The following is a 22,944-nucleotide window of genomic DNA, read 5'->3' on the forward strand; positions in this document are numbered from 1 at the left end:
AAATATCGATATTATTCGCGGAATTATTTTTTTTTATCGCTATTATCGCATAACATATTTCGTGCAATTCCATTTGGATGGGTGTGTGTGTGTGTGTGTGTGAAACTGGTGTCTCACTTTGTGAAAACTCATTATTTATTGACAGTTTTAGCTTTATTTTTAATAGTTCTACAAAAAGTTTTATGTGTAAAATTATTAGAATAAATTAAACAAATTATTTAGCCGATATTGTTTAGAATTGTGAAGAGAATATATTAAATTATAATTATACATTATCATTATACATATATGTGTTTTCTTTTTTTGAAACAAAGTATTTACAAAATATAAATATACAGTTTTATATCAAGTTTATAAATAAGTGTAATTTTCTGAAACTTAAAATAATTTTTATATATAATAAAAAAAGTCTTTTAATAGACAAACAAGTATTCAAAAAATTACTATATTAAAAAAAATAGATTTCTTTTATTGTTTCGACATATTTCCGATTAAATTTTAAAAGACTAGAGACTTTAACGCGGATGAAGATTTAATATCATTTAATATGACATAATATGAGTATCTTGTAGGTACTACATTTTATGGATTGAATTTGAAATTGATTTTATTTTAACGAATCAAAGTTTTTTTTTTTTTTATTATTGATATTTAGATGTTTAAAACATATATAAAGTTTATTTATAAATGTTTTATTATGGTGGTTGTTACAATATTTTATATAATATATAATATAATAGCACATATATGTATAACGTATTTTATTGTACTTTATATTAAAACTTCCTTTATGTAACGTGTATATCTTTAATATTGTTTTTTCACATGCATTATGCAAATGTTAATAGAATGGAAAATTCTGATTCTAGGAATGAAGAGAATGCTTAGGCTTCGAAAACATGAACATCGTCCCTGGATTTTCTTCTCTAACACTCGCCTGGTGTTCTTAATTAAGAGGATCTGTGTTAGGAAGAGTTTTTCGAGACGCCTGTTATTGCCTCGTTAAAAGGAATTGGACGGAATGCAAACTTTTACGCCCTTCATATGTAAGTCATTTTATTATGCCACATAATGCAGTACAAGTATGAATAGAAGCTGTCCATTAAATGGCCTCGATATTCTTTTATTTTTATTTGTTACATTAATCAAAGTTTATCTTTTCTTACAATGTATGCTTATATTACGAAATTATAAATGAATAACATTCTTCAATAATAAATGTTATCGTCCTCAACTTTATAATAATAGACTGGCGCATATAGTGTTTAATTTTAAATTAGAGAGCTTATACATATAACAGGAATATTATACATATCTTGCTATAAAAATTTATGTCATATTCTATCATTTAAAATTTAATATTTTAATCAGAAATGATATATAAAAACAATGATAGAAATCTATCTTTTATATTAATTTTTCGAACTTGTTATTAAAGATTTATTCTCTATTAAGAGATTTTTTAATTATATTTAATATAAAATTGTAAAGAGATTATTCTAAGTTTGAGAAAGTCATACTTCATAAATTTGATATTATATAAAAATATATGTAAAATAAAAGAAAGAAAATTTCTTATTTTGATATAAAAACATATTGAAAAAAGTAAAATATTTAATTAAAGCAGTTAAAATTCACGAATAATTCTGGATTCAGCAGTCATTAAAATTACATTTCAATTAGTATTTTCATCGTAGCAGTGCACATAAAATATGTGCATAAATATGACATAAGTTTAAAGAACAGAAAAATACTGAATTATTCTTGTTGTCTATATCTATGTCATTTTCATGGTAATCGAAGTGGAATAATATCATTTATACAGATTATTTCTATATTACATCTTGACATTTCAAGTATTTCGAGTTTGACGGATCAATGAATCGGATCTCGGAGACATTGAGGTTTTTCGATGCGCATAAGCGATGGTTGATTCAGGGAATTATACATGTATGTATACGGAGTATACATTTTGTACACATATACATGTCTGTCTTTCGGAACGTGAGAGAATCATCGCAACGGAATGCCATAAATTAGATCAGGACGGCAATCCGAGATATATTTTTTTCTCTGTGTAGCGGATTTTGTCAGACTTGATTACAAGCATGCAATATGCATCTTCCGACTCGTGGCGATCTTTCCCCTGCGAAAGGTCACCCCAACCCCCCTTGTAAAACGCCGTTAACTCCGAGCCGCGGGTGGTTCGAGCTTCCCCCTCATTTCGCTCTAGTGGCGGGGAGTCAATAAATTAGGGCGCTAATCCTATCCGGGGCGTAGTACGTTTTTAACGTAAGCTGAGTTGTTGCGGTTGCCTATGTTGATTCCTTCGAGGGTGTAAAAAGAGGAAGTCCGCAGATTAGCCGTATTTGGAGAGTCGGTTTAATAAAACTAAGATGGGAAAAGGGGATTAAATGGCAGGAATGTAAAATGATGAGTAATAAACGTTAAGCAAGAATTATGTAATATATACGTTGAAAATAAATTACTGACGAGAAAGCTATCTATAAATTAATAAACCTTTATTATACGAATGATTCAGTAATTAAGTTACTTAATCACGTCGTGAGCATAGCTCAATATAGTACGTTTTAATTATTATCTTTTTTTTTTATACATACATCTCTCTTTCTTTTAAATTTAAATCGCATTAATCTCTATAGATTTTTTTCATAATGCTGTTCATTATCGTGTCGACGACAAATCTTTTCTGAATTTATGCGATCGACTTTCGAACTAGGTCAATAGAAGAATGTTGCATGCGCGTTTCTGTCATTGCTATCAAGGTGCTTAACTGAATCAGATTATGCTGATACGGGTTGCCCGAGGAGAATACCGCGAATTCAGAGCAAGCATTCTAATCGATTGTTTTCCATCACGGGATTCTCCTTCACAGAGTTATTTAAATCATTATGCAATATAATATTGCATTACAATATCTTTTATACAAAGTAGTTCATTAAATTGGATTTGATGGATTTTTTTTACATATTTTTGCGCCGATTAAACGAGAATTTATCAAAAATTTTTTTCATTAAAGAAATAAATTTTTTATTTTAAATTTTCATTTTTCTTTGATCGTGAGATTATATACGTATATATTTAGCAATATTTTAACTAGTAAAATTATAACGAGAACTACATCGAATAATAAAATTCACATTAAGTACGACTTAATACATCATCCCTAGATTCTTTACATGTACACTCTTTCCAAGTAGTTCAAATATATCAAAGATGACAGTTGCATTTTGCGCTTGGTTGGTATACAAAGATGTATCGGCATAGATTCAACCATAGAGAGATGCAAACCAATCAGTCTAATAGAATCTCCCCAGTTGCCTATCGAATGATTCATAGTACGTCGCTTGGGAAGCGAATTTATTAATAACACCAACCAGACCAAGCTCGGCACCGAACTGATTCGTCATTATGACGTATATTCCGTCTCATAGATATTTAATATTTAAAACTTGTCCTCTTTTCTTTTAATACGTGTTTATATGTGTAAATAAGTAAGAATGTTAACATTTTTTGGGAAAATAATTTATCAGCGCAATAATTTATTAAAAATACTTGACATTTCATTTTTAAAATAGCAGGATTAAATTTAAAATGAGATATCAGGTGGAATATAATTATTACTTAATCCTCAAATATATATTTTTCTTAATTCGAAACCTATCTTAAGATAGATCAGGAGCTAGATCATATCAAAGTAATTCAAGATTTTTATAATAATCTTAAAATTATATAATTAACCAGTGCAATAATAATAAGTTTGAATTTTGTCGATTTTACTAAGATTGAGCGAAAATTTATTGCTTTTATTTGAAAAAAATAAGAAAAGATAACTCGTACCTCTATTTTGTCAGTACAAACGAGCTTCTGCGCTTTTTAATATTACACCGGACGCAAATATAAGACCACACGTTACTCCGCGCATTATATTCCCCGCAACCGTTATCATAAAAAAAACAAAGCCATCCCACATTTCATGTGTGTAAAAAGAAGAGTCGCATAATATCAGTTATCTCTTTCTCTCTTCCTCTTTCTCTCTCTCTCTCTCTCTCTCTCTCTCTCTCTCTTTGGCAGACTTTTATTCGTTACGCTTAAATCGCTCTACACACGGGACGTTTCTTTCTCGGCGTTCGACGTCGTTTGGCGGCGCGATGAAATAAATTCGCTATCATCTTCCGTTTCTTTTTCTTGCCCCTCCCTCTTTTTTCCCCACCCCGTGTTATTACGCGGCGCGAAAGGGATCGATCTGGAATTCGCTCGTCGACGAAGGGAGCTCGGTGTTCACGTTCCTGGGGGGGGAGGGGAGGGGGGAGGGGGTACCTGACTTACGTCAGGTTTGCATAACCGCTCGAGATCCGTAGAAACGCGTCGCGAATTAAATCGTGTGTATCCGTGGTATTTCTCTTTCTGGGAAAGGAGAGAACCTTGGAGAACCATTGGAAGTGCAACTTCTTGCGCAAGAGAGAAACTGCTCCGCAGTGATTCATCATTGTTACCGGGGAATATTGGGATATATATCGGCGACGAGGTGCCCCACGGGGTGAAAGCACACAAATGGAGAGTAGACAAGGGGTCTCTTATACTCTCCATCTACTTAAATGCCCCTACATCCTAGGCGACGGAGGGTAGATGGATACTTGTCCCCCGCGAGTTCCCCCTGCAGTTTTCTGATTAAACTACGTCTACGCGAAGGGTCGTACACTTTTACGCCACGCAATCGCTTTTATGATTCGTTCGTAAGCCTTTCGCGATGCAATTTGTCGCGATGACGGTTTACGTAACGATGTATTATTACTAGTAACGAAACGAGTAGCTATGTAATTGATGTACGTAATAAATATTTATGGCGACCACGTTGCCTTTCTTCCTAACAGAATATGCAATTTGCTTTTTATCACAAGATATGTAATGTTTTTTCAACGCGATATTTCACTTTGATTTTAAGAATCTTTGCAATTGGCTAACTCTCGATAGAGAGATGAATAATTCGAAGATAATAACTCCACTAAAAAATATAATAACTACGCTGTAAGAAAATAATTAACGCATAAGAATTCAAACACATTTTTGTCTGAATTTTTAGATTTGGATGAAAGTAATTTCGGACAAAATCTGTCTTAATCAAAGTCATTTTTTTGAAAACTCAGACATTCTTCTAAAAATTTTGTCTGAAAATTGAACAGTGTGTCTGTAATAAGGCTTCAAATACTGTGTTTGCAATTATTTTTTATAGCATGCAGTATCTGAAGTTTTTTTACAGATACACTATCCGAATTTTTGGACAGAATTTTCAGAAGAATATTTAAAAATTTATATTTGAATAATTTGAATAATAAAATGACTCTGACGATGATTAAGATATTATCTGAAATTACTTTTAGACAGATCTGAAAATGCTTAAGCAATTCCTTACAATGTCCTAAGACTCATCGAAAATATTTCACAATCGATATTATAATTTCTCATTGTATGATTTTTTCTCCACTTACGATCGTAAATTATAAGTACCTATAATAAATTATTCACGCAACGTCTGTACTTCCCAGGTAATAGTTTACATATTGCCAGATATCTCCGTCAAGAGTACCTAAAAAAAAAAAAAAAAAAAAAAAAAATCCGTCTTTCGTTATCGAGCCCTTCGAAAATTCAACATCCAACTCGACTTGATCGCGTGCAGGTGCATCTCGCGAGTTAACCGACAATCTGTCCGGATGTGCACTCGTTTCTTCAGTTACCGAATTTCATCTACGTAATACGGTGTATAAAAATACGCGGTAGAGCATACATACGCGTGTAGGAAAAGTGCCATGTGCGAAGCGCCATGTGGGTCAACAATGTCACCGACCGGCGCGGGGGGGGGGGGGAGAGGGGGGGAGAAACATCGTTGGCCTACGTATCTCGAGGCGAGAAGCACACATCGTGCGGAAAAGAGGTGCTATACGGAAGACGAGCACCTGCCTCGCCTCGAGGTGAAAACTCTCTCTCTCTCTCTCTTTCTCTCTTTTTTTCTCTTTCTTCACGTACTCCCCGTGCTCGCACAAAAGGGATTATCCGTTTCTTCGTATATCGGCGGTTGGCCACGCGATGTAACGGCAGCATAAGCGCGATGTAAAGCGGTGTAAAGCAGCCGCGACTCCGTTCCGTCTCGATCGCGCGAAGAAAGAAGCGATTCTTTTGCCCGAGGCGTTTTAGGAAAAAAAAAAAAAAAAGAGAGAGAAAGAGAGATAGAAACCCTGACAAAAGTGTTATACACACAACGAGCGGCTAGTGGTTAGTAAGTATACCAAGCTGTGGCCGGGTTTCTTCCCGAGGCAATTTCGTGTTCGGTGAGGAAAGTATCTTTTTCGATCAAAGAAAGAACCTATTTTCTAGATCATTTTTGCGTTATAGTTATCCGTTAACGAAGCATGTCGCGCGTTGTATTACATCGGCAACGCCATAAAGATATCACGTTACAGGTCGAGCTATAATTTTCCCTCTTTGCGGCTTAAAAAATTTTTTTTCCACCAAAGAGATAAGGCGAGATACTTCGCTTTAGATATGGAACCACAAAGGTTGCGCTCGATTTTACAATCGTTATCTACATCTCGAGAAGGAGAGACAAGCATCAAATAATCCAGTATTAAATAAATGAAGAGATTTACGGAATAGTACATTATAAGCTCGTTAAAGCACATCAATAAATTAGGTTCCCTAGAAAAATACGTACGCTTTAATTAATTCACCGATCATTATTTTTCTTCATCGTTCACTGTAAAAAAATAACTGCAACAAAGTATATTTAAAGTTTTCTACAGACATGCTGTTTAAATTTTCAGACAAATTTTCAGAAGAGTGACGTTTTTCAGAAAAAATAACTCTGATAATTAAGATAAATTGTCTGAAATTAATCTTTCAGAGACTCAGATCTGAAAGTTCAGACAAAAGTGTGTTTGAATTTTTTAGGCAATTTTTTACAGAGGTGTAACATATTTGGTACTAAAATAACGAGAGAATCGCCCAGTTTCGGACATCGAAACGTTTGATTTAATTCGGGAATATTTTATTATAAAAACATAGCGTTGCGGTTTGAGGTAACCTCTCCTGATCTAAGACGAGAAAGAACGTCGAGAGGAACAACGTGCAAGAGAGTACTCTTCACTTTGTACTTCAAAAGAGATTATCCGATCTCGATTCTCTATCGATGATTCCGCAAAGTGTAACGCGACGATCAAAGTTTCCTATGTTTCGTCTCGACCTAGATAAGGCCTCTTTCGTGTGCGAAAGGATATTACTGCCGCACACGAATTAACTAACCAAGACTGAATCTTGTTATTATTAGTTATCATATTAATATCCGGTGACGACGCGATACGTGCATGTTATGTATCGTGCGCGCTGAACAAGTCTATTACATTGATAAGGGAAGGAAATGTCCACCTCCGATTTTGATGAACTTTGGAAAATCTAGGTCAAAATAAGAGACACGTATTTTTTTATTTATTTCCATATGTAAAAACCGATTTTTTTTTTTTAACAGGGTATTTCATCCCTTTAACAGCCATATGGGATTAAATAAAAAAATATAATATAATAAATCGAAAGTGCACACTTCCATATCTTCCCTTATCAAACGCACGTGCGATATCGTATTTTCGTAATTTTTAAGATCAATTAGGGCGAAAAATTATAGCATAACGATATCATAATTATTCCCGGATATGTGTGGTTTATCGAATCTCGCGAAAAAGTCGTTCAATGAAATTTTATCGTTCTGAGCGAGAAAAAAGATTATGCAATTTTTGGAAAATCTCCCTGCGAAAAACTTTCCACTTTCCTCGTTTCCATCTCCGTCAGAGAAAATTACACGATCAACTTCTCGATAAAGTGCTCGCTGCAGAAAATCAATTACTTTTGCAAACATCTTTTTTTTTTTTTTTTTTTTTTAATGAATTGAATGAGAAACGTAATCACGCTGAATGACTTTGATAAATTTTATCGATCTCTCTGTGAATGGAAAGTTAATATCGTTTCAAACGTAATAAATCAGTGACTAATTATCAAATTCTAATAGAAGCAGATACGCAGTAATAGCAAGTACTTCAATTCAATACTCGAGAGAAATAACATTCAAGAGAATTTCAAAGTAATTAAGAGAGGAAACAATTAAAGTGAACATTTTATAAAGTTGTCGCGTAAAATAAATTATTCGATTCGCGTTTCGCTTAATATCGCTCGAGGATTTTTGGACGAGTATGTACGCGTGATATCCGGTAATATTCCTCGCCGGTAGCCATACGGACGAGGTATTATTTGCTACAGCCAATATTTTCGATCTGGCGAGCTGAGCCATTAGCAAAACGGGTCCGCGCCGGTGTAGAGGGTTTGCGTCCTGTGCAAACATACTCTGGTCGGAAAGGAATTTGATCCTTACGGCGGAGGATCTCTTCTCTTGCCGCATCTTGGCAAGTCGGGACTCGACTGCGGCGAGAAATACCCCGATATATATGCTTCGTAGAGATATTCTCTCCGCGGAAGTACAGAGCGATAAACTTCTTGGGATGTGTGTCGTAAAGCGAGTCCGAGGAGAGGTAGGAGGTTTTTCTCACGGATCACCCGATTCCGGGATATGTCGGATCGTTGATTGCGCTTGTCGGTTGCCGGAGTTTATTTCACGGGTCTCGTAAGGTTAGCGGGGACCGATAATAAGTCGATCATGCGACTCGTAATTAAATTAACCCGCTCGATTAAATTAACTCGAGCGATGCGAAATTGTAATTTGATAACGATTAACAATTAGTGCAATTAATGATTTTATTGCAAGAATAAATGATGAGAGAGAAAGCAGCTTTTGTTGCATTGATTTCCATGAGATTATTATATGTTTAATTGCATGTAATTTCCAGAGAAATAACTTCTTGAGTGAAATATTCTTTGATTATTAATTTTCAAAATTATATTTGTATTTATTGCAATTAAATTTTTGTGATATAATATATCAAGTAAATTAAAATATTATTGCTATGAGATACGATTTTAAAGGGGAGAAAGATTTTATCAAAGATCAAATCTTTGAGATTATTAAGAAATTACATTTAAGATAAATAAACATTTGAGCATTAAGACTATCTGAAATTATATCAGATTATACATTTGAGAGTGCTTCTAAGTATATTGATCTTTTATATCCCCCCTCTCCTATCTCTTTCTCTCTCTCTCTCTCTCTCTCTCTCTCTTTCTCTCTCTCTCTCAATTTTTTTATTAAACTATTCTTAAAGCATTTGTTTGTTTATATTTTATAAAAATATAAAAATATTGGTATATATTTTTCAGATGATATTTCTTTTCATAACTTATATCGTTGCAAAGCTTATCAAATGCAATAAATTTATATATATATGTATGTATGTATATAATTGATTATATAATATAATTAATAATTGAAAAATAAGATTCTTTTGTTATTTATTTGTGCTCTTAAAGCTTAATTTATGAATAATTTTATTTAAAAATTATCAATTATTAATAGCAAATATTAATATCAATATTTTTTTTCATTGATCGTTTAAATCACAAAAAATTATTAGTATTCTTGTTAAAGAAAAATTGCTGCGATTTTTGACACTTTATTATCAACAAACATCGTGTAAACGATTCAATAGAGGGTAATAAGAAGGCAATAAAGAGGGCAATAAGATAAACGAAGTGTCAGATCAATGGTTAAACTGTTAGAAGTCGCCGACGCTTCGTCGAAGGATCCGTTCTATATAAATCGTGACAAAGTATCGCGAGCTGGCAAGTGTCAAGATGTCGTCGCGATGCATGTCTCAGCCGCTGCGAAAAAAATATCGATGACGGTATGAGGTCGCAAGAGTCCGATGAGAGTTTTTCGAGAAGTTACAGCTGCCTTCGCGCCTCCGCGCTCCTTTTATTGACCGGAAACATCGCGCACAACGCAGTGTGTTCAATGTCAAGGACAGCTGTTCCGCTGTCTGCGCCGACCGTTTCGGGGGACATGATCCCGATTTTTTTTTCTTAAACGTGTCTTTAAGCCGAAGCGGATGAAGCACGTTACGGTCATAATCGTTTCTCAGGAAGTCATAATCTGTCCTGGAGGACTTGGAAAATTTTAGGGGAGACTCAGTTAAACAAGCGAGAAAGACAGCTCGATAATTTTATATGTTAATTTAAATTTAAACTTTATTATTCCTTCGTGCGTATAATTGCACATTGTCTTTAATACTTCACATAATTTTCATATTATGGTTGAGGATATAATATCGCGTTATTTATTCTTTAATTTTTATCTATATATTATCTATATATTACATGCAAAAATTATCACATAAAATTATATTTTTTATCTTTTAAAAATACATATTCTAGAAATACGTATATGTTTATTTCATTAAGAATTGTATGCATTATTATTCATATTTTCCATAAAACCTGTTAACTGCATAAATCCATTAGCTCGTGAAACTTTTCCATTTGGATATTTCAAGCATCTAGAATTAATGCTGAATATTTTTGCAATGTTATTTTATTTTTACTCATATTTTAAAAAGAAAGAGCAAATATTAAAGCAGCAGTTACGCAATGTAGAATTAAATTTAAATATTCTGGTTAAATAAATTTTCACAATTAAATTTTCAAAAAAATATATAAGGATAAATAGAGAGAGAGAGAGAGAGAGAGAGAGAGAGATGTGCAATGTGTGTGCACGAATATAATTCATTAATAAGATATAATTGATAAGACAGATTACTCAGAATAATTACTTTTCAACTTAATTAATTGCGTGGATATAATATATCTATCTATATGTTGTAAGCCTTCTCTCTTCTCTTGACATTCCGACAAAGCTTGTGACATTTGGGAAATTAGCGAACGCTAATAATTAGCATTTCCCTTTGTACGAATGCTTCATAAAGCGTCTTTTGTGAAGAGTCTAACTCCATAGAGTATACGATCCATTGTCCTTTGTAGCAAGTACTTCCTTTGATCCGATACTCGCGAATGGATAATGTTCGCCAATGTCGGTAAGTCGACAACGAGAGATTATCGTTTATTGATATTTCATAAACAAGTTTATTTAGTCATATGGAAACTTATAAAGGCTTGAAGACAATGTAACGTGTTAAACGGCACTTTATTACGATAAATATGTCGCTCGCGAAAAATATGTCGAATTTAAATATTTTCCTGACCTATTTTAACCTTTCGACTTCATGCGTTTCGTTTAATTTACTGTTTAGTAATATTATTTATCGTTTGTGCATACATTAACAAATAACGCGAAATGTTTTCACTACGAAGCGATAATTTTTGTAAACTCTCTAATATTTATTTCATTGTTGCCAATGTTGCGTAATAATATGATATAAAAAGCAAAAAATCACGAAACAAAATATAATAGCAAGAAAGTTTACGAAAATTTAAACAATAAAATATTTTTATAACATGCAATAGTTTTTGAAATAACATATGTTTAGAAATAGTCCGTGATTCGCTGGCTAAATCTTAAATCTTCATATTTCAAAAATTATTATTTAAATAAAAAATCTGAAATACTTTTATTATTTAATTTGTCGAAATCTTTCTTTGATATAATAATTGTTAAGGAATTTGGAGTATGTTGTATATGTATACATGTTACAGTTTCCGTAAATTTATTATATTTCGATTATGAAATAAAAAATAATATAAATTAAATTATTTAATAAATTTAAAATAAAAATAATTTACTTTTTATTTTATATTTATTTAATTTAATATTTTAATAAAGCATTCTCTGCGAAGTTGATCAGGATTATTATCAGTAAAAAATACAAAAATATCAATATTATATATATATACACACACACATATATATATAAATTATATATAAATATAAAAAAAAATTAAATATTTCAGAAATTTAATATTAGGTATATGCTATAAATGAAAATTTTTATCTGTTTTTCGAGCAGATATTTAATTTAAAAAATGATTACATAATTTATAAAATCTTTGTTTTTGATATTCAACTTGTATAAAAAAAAGATATAAATAAAATCTAATTCTTACATAAGCAATCTAAACAATATTGTAAACAAAATGTTTTAAATATTTTACACATGTCTATAAAAAATTAGTTAATAATAAAATATTTTCTACATTATTTTACGTAATTAAAAATGAATTGCTACTGCAAAAACAAACGAGCCATTAATTTCACAATTAATAATAATGAATTAAATAAATTATAAATTGCTCACTTTATGGTTTTTCCGCACTTTATGATTTCCCTGAAATTTTTTTTTAGGTTTCCTCTTCTTCTCTTGTTCATTCTTCATTCCGTCATGGCACAATAAACAAGACTTTTGATAAAAAACTTAGATATCTTGTTAACAAAATATATTTCTTTTGCTTTATAAAATTAGAAGACAGATTTTAAAATATTACTGATTGAAAAAAAAAACTATTAAGTAACTGTTTTTTGTAGTGACATTTCATTAACTTGCAGTGCTATTTATAATTTAAACTATCAGTGATTATTCACTGCTTTACAGAAATAATGCACTGATTTCATTTAAGAGAATAATTTCACAGGATATTAAAATAAAATCAATCCTCGAATTTTGCAATCCTAAAACATCGTGAGTGTACAAGATGGATCGACTCCGAGTCCAGCAGTTTGTGTCACTTTCAATTAATATATACGATCGTAATTAAGAAAGTAATCATTCGAAAAAAAACATAATATTAGCAACAGATATAGCCGATTGCTACGAATGCCAGATCATTTTTGAATGTCAAATCATAGTCTTCATATTTGTTGTTTTAATATAATAATGGTGCATGTCACGTGCAATTAATCACGTAAAGTACCGTGAATAATTAACAATGTTTTCGCGAATTAATGAGTATCGTGAAAAACAGTCAGTACAAGAGGGGAGGAGGAAACCCCGGGAAATATTGAGCGAGACGTCAAAATAACTATGAGATAAACAATTTATTTAATTATTTTTATTTGTTAAATTGATTGCTTATTTATCTCCGATCCATTTTAAATTATAGCATAATATAATGCATTTATAAAATATTTTAAACTTTATTTACATATACAAATATTTCCATTAATTAATATTTTTATTTGAGTATAAAACATTGTGTTTAAGATTTAGTTAAATTATATAAAAATTTTATTTATAAATTTCATTTATAATATTTTTAATTTTATTTATAAATTTTATTTATAATATTTTTTATACAAATTTACGTTAAACAAACATTTTTGCAAAGTTATTCCATTTTTTAAATTAGATATTTGTTTAAAAGATAAATAAAAAATTGATACGCATGCAATAATTATTTTTTAATGCTAGTTATTTTGGATATATTTATATATTATTTGTATTTTAAAAAATAATGTTGATCAACTTTCCATCTGTTATATTTTATATGAGCATTAAATTATTTTTTATTTTATAATCTACAGATAATTGATGTACGAGATTTATGTTACATATATATTTATATATACATACATATATGTATATACAAAGTGTTTCAAAATTTATGAAAAACAAATTACTGCCGCACAAAAATTTTGGAAAACTTAAGTAATAAACGAGCGATTTTTTATTCCAAACAATAGCATTATGTTTTGAGACATGAGTGTTTAAAACTGATGAATCGTAGTCTAATAATAAGTAATAAAGCCTGTAATTGTTCAGTTTTAAACTTTCAAGAATTACTGCTTGAAATAAAAACAATTGCAAATACTTTTGTCACTTAATTTTTCGATATTTTCTTGCTATAATATTTTATTTCGCAAATTGCTTCAGAACACCCTATACATCATTTACATGTCATGCTATCAAAATTCATCTATATAGTCGACAAGTCTCTTACGATTAAATATCAAAGCGAAACGAATTCACCGATCCATCTATTTTTATTCGTTAGCTAGAAATCGCTTCGATGAAATTGAAAGCTTCAGTGCTTTTTGCGATGGGGACGATATGAGATTTATCCGATTTCCAAACGATGTTCGTTCGTCGTATCGTCTGTTACAACCGCAATGAAATAGTTGCTTTTACGCATTGCTTTTAGTCGGCAGGTGATCTCGTGTATGTTAAAAGTATCACATGAGTTTCCTCAAATTGTTTATATTGTAAGAAGTTACGTGAATCTAACGAGATAAAGAAAATCTTTATACGAGAATTACTGCGATTAAACAAATATTTTTAAACAACTGTTTCAATTTCTTTGCTTTATTCGAGAAGGCCTCGATCTAATTTTAATCACGTATACGCGATACGTATACGTGTCCTCGGTTTATTAGCGATAATTGACATTATATTTCGAAAATTATAGCGACTTCAAACCTCAATTAACAGTAACTATTATTCATGATTCTATTTAATTCTACGATAATATAAAAGCACGAAAAAAGCAGACCAGTCCATAGATTTGTCGCGGAGATTAAGCGTTGCAGATATAGGGTAGGAGGGGTGTGAACCCATTACCCTGCGAATCCAACCCTCCAAGTTCATGACACTCTGAATCGAAATTAGCGCGCAATAACAATTACCGTCCGAACATTGCAATTCGCCGGGCTGACAAACGGTGGCTCACAAAGCGATATTTCGCGACGCCGCCGGATGGTCCATGGAAATCGTTTCACGTGGAGACCCCGGGGGAGGCGAGAGTGAGAGAGGGGAAGAGAGAAAGTAAGAGAAAGGCAGAGACAGACAGAGAGGAGACGGAGAAAGAAAGAGGACATTGTCCTGGCAGGCCGCACAAGCCAGCGGGTGGGCGCGAGCGTTGTCGGGGCGTACGGTCCACCGCTTTTGTGCTTAGTTAAATGAAAAGTCATCTCGAATCTATTACTTTTGAGTTTTGCCACCGGCCAGTGTAAATATTTAGGGTGCCGTAGCCGGGGCGGGAAGGGGAGGGAGGGGAAAGAGGGGACGCCGCCGAACAGGCGGATATAAACGGGACGCTTCTCTCTCTCTCTCTCTCTCTCTCCTATTGTTGTTCATCTCGATAATTTATGATGCTCGTACACCCCCGTTTACCATAGGATACCACATACATCCTTTCCGCCTTCGTCTTCTCTTTATGGCTTTTTGTTATATCTCCGCCTTTCATCACGATATTCCTGTACATCCAGCCTGCCGATGTCATGTCTCGTCCTGGGTCCCCGTGCGACTTCCCTGCCGCGATAATTGCAACGACGCTTCGACAATCCGAGCTTTTCGCACTTTTCGCGACGATTCTCCCGGGTTACAGCTACGACGTTGCTGATTGTGTCGATTGTTCGACATCCGATCCGGTCCCCCTTTGCTAACTCGCGCTATTATTGCTTGCGCATGTGTGCGACAGTATTAACCATATATATATATATATATATATATATATATATATATATTCCGGTTTACACGGCGGGTGTCGTTAGGTCCGTTAAACTGTCGCGAATAGGGCCCTAATGAGAGATAAATAATATAAAATGCGTGACTTTTTTTTTTTTTTTACCGCGTGTAACGCGGTTTTCCAACGACACGTTTCACGTCACATCGCGGTCGTTTATCGGGGAACCTATATATTTTCAGAGAGTGCTTTTCAAACGATGATGGAAGAGCGATCAGTGTATACGACTCGTTGTTTTAGATTCACATCGTGCCACTATCGTGTGACACTGTGGTGTTTTCAGCCATATGCTCTTTGTACAAATGTCAGCATCTCGTTTTAAATCATTCTCGGATTTCTTTCAACCGCATTTCAGCTTTGACACTTGGTGCTTTGTTTAGTACTGTCATTGCAATACCGTGTGTCGCTGTTAATTTTATTCGTCACATTGTTTAAATATAATAGCTAATCAGAAATGTTACTGTTAATTTTCATTTTCGCCATTTCGTTTCTCTTGCATCAGAGTTTGGTATATTTAGAATTATCATTTAAAGTTAATTTGTTAATTAATTGAATATTATTTTAAAATAAAGATTCATTCGTTTAAGCTTCATTTTAATATTCATCTTATTTTCTTAGTGTATTAATATGTCATAAAAGATATATAAAAAATATCTATAATATAGATGATATATTTAATATTATATCAATTTTAATAAATCGATTTTGATTTGTCGAGTAAAGTTCTTAGGAAAAGTGTTTTATTAATTTATATCAATTAAAAAAATTTTTTCCATATTCTTATTCGTTAAATTATTAATTTTACGTTTATAGGGTATTTAAGATTTGTATTGCACGGTGCAAATGTCGTCTGATTTAAATGTTAGAATATATAGCCAGTACGCGACATCCGGACAGCACATATCGTGGCCATATGGTGTTAATAATTATTCCGCTTAAGCAGGTCTCTCTTCCTGCGACCTTTATATATGAGCATCGGCGTAACGACGACGCGTACATACGACAGAGATTAGTAAATCTATCTGCATAAACAAGTAAGACGCATTGCGCAATAACCTGCGGGACCACCGGCGTCAACGAGGGAAAGTTACGTTTCAAAGTGTCGGTCTGTAGGTCCAGCGGGCCCACAAAATTCTCGTCATATGGAAATGCACGCCTTAAATTAACGATGTCGCGGAAGAGAATAAGACAGAGAGAGAGAGAGAGAGAGAGAGAGAGAGAGAAAGAGAGAGAGAGGCAAAGTAGAAACAGCTCATAGACAAACAATAGAAACAATGGACGGCGATCCGTCCGTCTGGTGCCAGGTCGTTCGTAGACCATACCTTGAGTACACAATAGGACTACAAGGTTTTTCAAATAAAAAAGCCCTCGTCATAACGCGCGCGCGTGTGTGTCTTGAGATGTTAAAATCGCCTCGCGGCCCGCGGCAAATATTTGATCAGAAAAGTAAATCCTCTCGACGCCGCGACGAAGAGCTCTTCAAACAATCATTCCATGTATCGACGTACTATGTAATTCCGAAACACGGTTACATTTGCCCTCGCCCTCTCGACCGTCGTCTTAATCGTTATTACGTATATCTCACTTTGTAGTGCAGAATTACCATATTCCCGAGGCCGATGTTTGATTTTATTTGCATGTTTATTCTTCGAACTTATTCAAGTGTCCTCCGATAAGCACTTTGAATCTTTTTACTGTGGAGAGATTTCGTGTGAAGAGATAATCTGAGTTAATTATCTTGTTTAAAATCTGTGAGAGAGAGAGAGAGAGAGAGAGAGAGAGGTAATGTATTTATACATGAATGAAATATTTATACCGATAATTTTTCAATATCATTGCTGAGTTTTTCATGTTGCATCTGTTGCTAATCTGCGCGATATTTAATTACTGCTATGGAATTTTGTAAACAGTTCTACAAAATTCTTATAAAATTCTTATAGTTCTTACAAATTTTGTACATGTTATAAAGATATTTCTATTTAATAGGGATGCACAAGATTCAAGACAAAACAATATTCGTAAAAATATTGAATTGGTATTGAACATTTTTGAAAACTTAAATCTTGTCTTGAATGAATCTTTGTAGCACAACTCTCGTCTTATATTATTTTTATCAACAATTTTTATTTAATACTGAACGATTATTTAAAATAATATTTTTTTACTATAATCTTTATAATATAATTCAAAATAATTATCATTATTTATGTTATTTGTTTATTTTTCAAAAAACATAATATATATATATGTATAAAACTTTTTATAGCTAAATAATTGTGTAAAATTTATATTGTTTATTGTTTCTAAATTTATTAATATTAATATTTTTATTTATTAAATTTTTTTAAATTCGTATATAATATAATGACTTTTTTTCTCATTTAATTTACAAATATACACATTTTAGCTTTTTTAAAAAATTAATAATCTTGACAAGCTCAGTCTTCATATTATCTTGAACTAATTAAAATTCTTGTCTTAATTTTGTCTTGAATTTCAATATCAAGTGTTAATATCCCGTGCAACATTACTATGTAAGTTAGTATGCAAATGTGGAAAAATTATTTCCTGTACGTGAAAAAAATGCGATTTGTGGAAATCTATTGCTTGAATGAAAACTTCTCTTTAATATTAGAAAAAAATATAATAACTTTATACTGTCTTTTTTTTTTTATTATCTTTTTTATAATAAATTTATGGCTTATATTTCACCCCGCTAATATAATATAAATATTAGTTTATTCTTGTTAGGGTTTCTATATCGATTGGCATAATAACAGCGCGCGTATTTTTCTCTTTCATATCTGCTGTAATATTTCTTTTCAAGTCGCAACGACGAAAGTAAACTTTTCCCAGCTTTCTTTCGCGAAAAGATCGTAAGCTTATAACAATAAAAAATAGCGCGACGCACGCGAAGCTTTCTATATAGATTCTATATTTGTAGCTGTTATTGTGCGCGCGCGCGTCTCTCCTTTTCCCAAACTTTTCGACTCGGTTTATGCAGGTAAAGTTACAGTGAAAGAGTAGGCACAAGAGAGAGAGAGAGAGAGAGAGAGAGAGAGAGAGAGAGAGACAAAGAGAGAAAGACTGCGAGAAAGAGAGGACCAGCCACTGCACCGCGCACGCTGTTGTTGCAGCTGTTAGACGGAATTTTGGTGAGAAAACAAAGTTCTCTGGAAAGTAAAGCGCCTTCGGGCCATATTCGAGGCGCCCTGGGCGTGATTCTACTTACCTACCTACCTGCCTACCTCCGAACTTACTTATTTCGTCGGAGAATTTATCCTATATTTGCCAAACTGTCGGCAGTGACGGTATATAACGTTAACTTTAAAATTAACAAACTGCATTATTACGAAATTATCTCGATAACTCATACGGTGATCGAAGGTGAAAAATTGACAATGGAATATAGGTATAACGCGGAAAGGGAGGAAGAAATGAATCGCAATGAGTGACAGAGAGCAGAGAAGTCTTGTTCGATCTGTAATCGAATAATTAGCGTTAATGTCATAAATTTTAAAATTTTATTTACGTATAATTTTTTTCATACAAAATTATTCAAAAAACGTTTCTTGCGAAAGTCATCCAATTTTTTAAATTTGTGTAAAGGATAAATAAAAAATAAATTAATACTTGCGCAATTTTTTTTGTCATGTTAATTATTTTGGATATATTTATATATTTATAATTTAGATATTTTTATATTTTATATTTTTACAAAACAACATTGTGTTTATATATGTATTTTTTTTAAATTTGTGAGAAACAAATATATATATATATATATATTATAGCAAAAACATTTGAAAAATTAATTAATTTAAAAAATTAATAAACTGCATTATTACGTAATTACTTTGAGATCATACCGTGATCGAAGATGAAAAATTGGCAATGGAATATAACGCGGGGAGAAACGAGTGACGGAAGGGGACAAGTCGAATTTTAATGGAGTAATTAGCGTGCGTGCGTTAATGCGACGAGACGCAGCGAATGGAGTCGCATTTATACGAGACGTAATCATCGGAAATGAGCGAGTGATGGGGAATAATCGTCGTGGCCGAAGCTCTTCCGGCTCGTTACGGCCCGTTCGACTTGCGGCACGCATCGCGATTCAGGCCTAATCGATGCGTAACGCACCTCGTTGACTCTCCTCATCGAGTGTAAGACGAGACGAGTGTAGTGCGAGCTATGTAGGCCCGAGACCGAACGCGTAAACGAAAAATGAGGCAGCTGCGACGCGATTCGCCGACACAAAACTTCCAGAAGTGACTTCTATACATATTTGTTAGTCATTTGTTCGGCGGTATATCTTTTCCTGTGCGGACAAGAGGAATTTCTCAAATATTATTTCAGGAGGGCTCCTTTCTTCCCTACGGGGCGCGTTTCGTTCCATGAAAAGTATCGGCCTCCTCTCCCCCTTCTTTCCTTTTCCGTCTCCGTCTTCCCTTCGTCTCTTTCTCTCTCGAGTAAGAATCAGCCTTTTCGGAATCGGCAACTCAAACTTGTCTGTTGACTGTTTCAAGATTTTTTCCCTCGCGAGTTATTAATAATTGAAATTACAAACGTCGCGCGGAAGTTCGGGGTCTCCTCTCTCCGGAAATTGTTATTACGAATGATGGTTTGTAACGATGACTCCGATTGCAGACTTCTTAAGCAAGGGCGCGCCTACGCCACGTGAAAAAAAAGAAAAAAAAAGAGAGAAAAAAAAATTAAACGCGCGCAGCGAGAAAAGATCGGCCTTAAATTACTCGACTCTTCGAAAGGGTCGTCGTCATCTCTTGCTTAAGTGAAACCCAAGATGTCCCTCAAGCTGCGCTCTTTATTCAGAGCAGATGGCTTCGATCGTTGTAGAAATTTATTTACGTCGACGGCCGGCGCGCTTACTAATTTTTGCGCGGCGCTTCTTCTTTTTCTTGCAACGTATATGAGGTATACGTCTTACATATATCGCGGCGATTGCCACATGACGTTGTCGTAAGCGGGTACCGAATAAGCCCGTATGCCTCGCCACGTGCCTTCAAATTCCGTTGTTCACGCACTGGTGCACCCTGTACGTTAACAATTTTGCCTGATTCCTCTACGTGCCCTTTATCTTATCTCCAGCCGAAACTTACGATCCGGGCTACAACTCTATCTAAACTATTCCTAAATGTAACAGGGTGCTTTGCCTGTTAGTACCATTTCTTCGATTAGAGATAGACTGAGCTAAAAGAAAAATGTGTATTCTTACCTGAAAGGCAAAACGTCACTAAAGTTAGATTGTAAGTTACACAATCTTGATGAAAAGATTAGATAAAGTAAAATTTTATTTCTAGTTTATTTCAAGATAAAATCAAATTTAATAGTATTTTCACCTAGTCTAAATTTTTAATATAGAAAATTATAAAATTTTATATATACGAGAGAGAAATCTCTTCTTTCTCGTAAAATATGACGTTTGACATTTGATCAAATTTTTATTAAGGAACGTTTGTCAAAAAGCTCTATGATCGAGAAAAAGATCGTAAAGTATCCTTTTCTTAAAAAAAAATATTTTTTAAATTTATAATTATCTTAATACAATAGGTTATTATATATAATATTAAACACATATAATATTGTTCTCCATTTAACTTTATTTTTCGTGCTCTCGGATTTATTTTTGACCACGTCGATACAATCCCATGGAAGGAATCGATGATAATCTACAGACTCGAATATCCGTTCACTGTCTTCTCTTTTTCTCTCGTTATATTGGAATATAGTCCCATGGGATACGTACTTGCTGGTACGTACCTTCATACGGAATAACTTTCTAGTTTGTATAGTAGCGGTCCTACTTCCTGTGCACCCTATTGATCCCCCTTTATACGGGAGCTTCTAGTCACGACGTCGCCAAGAGGCACAGCCTTGCAGTCAAGAGGGCGATGTTTAATTCAAGTTCAAACACAATGCCTCTCAAGAAGAGTCTCTCATTCTTTCGTACACGCACACACGTACACGTATATACGTTACTATATAAATTATTCCGCGGTCTCGCATTCAAAGCCACCGCCCACCTCGCCGCCGCATCGCGCGGAGGAATGTAACGCCGAAAGGAGCCCGCGAAAAAAAATCTGCGCGCCTCTCTCGGCATACGGTGTCTCGTAAAAAGGGCCGTGGTCCTTTCGGAATCCTTGTGAGCGATGAAAAATTGAGGAAGTAGTCTCCCCGCCGAGCATTTCGCACTTTACTCGGCGGAGATTTGGAGAGCGTTTCTGTATTTACTGGTGGATAACAGACAGGACCGCGCGTTGTGTCTCGAGGCGTTTGTCTTCCTTTTCGGTAAATCGTCGACCGAATCGCACCGCGAGAAACAAACAGCTGTGCGGACAGTTGCTTAACCGTAAGCGGCAAAGTTGTAGGACGAAGTGCGGTTGCTAGTAGTCAAGACACAGTTCGACGATTAAAATGTCACGTTATATCAATGATTAAATATTGTAAGAGTTGTAAAAGATATAATGATTTAAGATAATTTAAAAAAAATGTTGTGTAAAACAGTGCTCTTATTTCGCGAATATTTTTTCAATATTTCTAATATTTTTCCATCCATATTTTTGGTATCAAGGGCATTAAAAGCCTCGCTACAATAAATAACTCACTCGTTTTGACAGATATCGTCCACGTGCGCCTCTAGATTGACAGTTCGTCTCGTTGATCGCGTCATTCTCGTACTTACCGGAAATTCGTTTACACATCACTAACGGTTTTACAGCGTTCGTTTGCCAAACTAGTTTCTTATTTTTAGACTGTCGTTAACGTTTTGACTACACGAATCTCAGGAAAACCTTATTTACTTATCCGATTCGATAAGTGCGTTCCGTGGTTGGTTAACGGAAATTTGTGGACGCTGAGCTTGTCTCTCTTTCTCCTCTCGCTCTTTTCTTTTCTTTCCCCGAAGAAGCGAGAGCGATGAGCAACACGAGGCTTTCCGTCGAATCCACCACGTCGAGGATCGCCCCTTTTTACCCGGACGTCGATCAATCTCTCTCGAAAATACGGATAGTTATCCCGTTCACTCGAGTGTACGAAATCTTCTCTCGACTGGACATTAGTCGCGAGGCATGTCGTATCGCGCGTCCCGAGATAAGATGTCCGATTTAAGTTTGCGAAAAAGGAAGCGCGAGATGCGGATTAAAGGTCAGGACGAAAGGGGCGAAGGAGGAAGGTAAAGATAGAGGATGAAGAAGGAAGGGAGATGGAAAAGGAACGATGGAAGCCGCCGGAATCTTTTGGGACTGTCGACCGATTTAATTGGCTTTCTCGTAGTCGGAACTGGCCCCGTGGCAAGCAACAACGAGTCTTGATTCTTCTCCGAGACAAGTCCAATAAATCCTACGGGCTCGCCCTGGCTGCGCCACCCGCTTCTCACTCCCCCTCATCTACGGTTAAGCGATGGTGACAAACTAAGCCGAGATCCTTCTTTTACCAACGAGGTTCTCTTCCTACTCCGTCTTTTTATCTGATCGTGCGGCGAAGGATACACAAGAAACACAAACCAGC

The sequence above is a fragment of the Anoplolepis gracilipes genome, chromosome 10 (assembly GCF_047496725.1).
Source record: "Anoplolepis gracilipes chromosome 10, ASM4749672v1, whole genome shotgun sequence".
Taxonomy (NCBI): domain Eukaryota; kingdom Metazoa; phylum Arthropoda; class Insecta; order Hymenoptera; family Formicidae; genus Anoplolepis; species Anoplolepis gracilipes.